A 1,939-nucleotide genomic window follows, 5' to 3' on the forward strand; every position below is an offset into this window, starting at 1 on the left:
ATAGCCAATCTTTCTACCTCCATTTCTTCTTCTCCATTGGTTGTAAAGTTATTTTTTTTTCAGCATTGTCATACCTTTGAACAGCCACTGAATGAAACGGTAAGTGAGGACTACCTAAAGTCAAATTACATAGTGACAAAGCACAATATTGCTGTTGCAAAATCCTTCTCAGGTTGCCGTCATCCACCAGCCAAAGCTGGGAAATGGTTTCCACCTGCCCCATCCATCCCTGGCTGTAAATGCATGAGGATCCTCAAGTCATGGACTTGGTCCTTCATGGGAGCCAAATCAAGAAACAACATTCGACAAATGGCTACTTCATCATTCATCAGTTTGTCCCAGACAAGCTCAACAAGATGATGGCATTTTATGTGGCTAGGATAGTGATGTATGGTTGGTTATCATCAGCATATTGATGATATCATAGTCTGACATGGTAGATGACTTCTCCCAGCAGTTTTGAGGTAAATTTTTTTTTTTTTTTAGATTTTTATACCGCCCTTCTCCCGAAGGACTCAGGGCGGTGTACAGCCAAATAATAAAACCATACAATATACACATTAAAACAAAAACTTAAAACCAAGCATAATTATATAAATGGCCGAAATTTAAAACAGTCAATTTTAAAACCCTAAAATTCATACATAGCCCCAATAAAATTTAATAAAACTTTTAAGCCAGTCCCGCTTGAATAAATAAATGTGTTTTCAGCTCACGGTGAAAGGTCCGAAGGTCAGATATTTGGCGTAAACCAGGGGGAAGTTCGTTCCAGAGTGTGGGAGCTCCAACAGAGAAGGCCCTACCCCTGGGGGCCGCCAGCCAACATTGTTTGGCGGACGGCACCGAGTAGACCCTCTCTCTGTGAGCATACGGGTCGGTGGGAGGCATAAGGTAACAGCAGGCGGTCCCGTAAGTACCCGGGTCCTAAGCCATGGAGCGCTTTAAAGGTGGTAACCAAAATCTTAAAGCGCACCCGAAAGACCACAGGAAGCCAGTGCAGGCTGCGCAGGAGTGGTGTTACATGGGAGCAATGTATGGCTCCCCCTATTACCCGCGCAGCTGCATTCTGAACTAGCTGAAGCCTCCGGGTGCACTTCAAGGGCAGCCCCATGTAGAGAGCATTGCAATAATCCAAACGAGAAATGACAAGAGCGTAAGTGACCGTGCATAAGGCATCCCGGTCAAGGAAGGGGCGCAACTGGCGGACCAAGCGTACTTGGTAAAAGGCCCTCCTGGAGACGTCCGCCAGATGGTCTTCAAACGACAGCCGTCCATCCAGCCCTGGCTGTAAATGCATGAGGATCCTCAAGTCATGGACTTGGTCCTTCATGGGAGCCAAATCAAGAAACAACATTCGACAAATGGCTACTTCATCATTCATCAGTTTGTCCCAGACAAGCTCAATAAGATGATGGCATTTTATGTGGCTAGGATAGTGATGTATGGTTGGTTATCATCAGCATATTGATGATATCATAGTCTGACATGGTAGATGACTTCTCCCAGCAGTTTTGAGGTAAATTTTTTTTTTTTTTTAGATTTTTATACCGCCCTTCTCCCGAAGGACTCAGGGCAGTATACAGCCAAATAATAAAACACATTAAATACACATTAAAACAAAAACTTAAAACCAAGCATAATTATATAAATGGCCGAAATTTAAAACAGTCAATTTTAAAACCCTAAAATTCATACATAGCCCCAATAAAATTTAATAAAACTTTTAAGCCAGTCCCGCTTGAATAAATAAATGTGTTTTCAGCTCACGGCGAAAGGTCCGAAGGTCAGATATTTGCCGTAAACCAGGGGGAAGTTCGTTCCAGAGTGTGGGAGCTCCAACAGAGAAGGCCCTTCCCCTGGGGGCCGCCAGCCGACATTGTTTGGCGGACGGCACCCTGAGTAGACCCTCTCTGTGTGAGCGTACGGGTCGGTGGGAGGC

Source organism: Ahaetulla prasina, chromosome 2 (genome assembly GCF_028640845.1).
Source record: "Ahaetulla prasina isolate Xishuangbanna chromosome 2, ASM2864084v1, whole genome shotgun sequence".
Taxonomy (NCBI): Eukaryota; Metazoa; Chordata; class Lepidosauria; order Squamata; family Colubridae; genus Ahaetulla; species Ahaetulla prasina.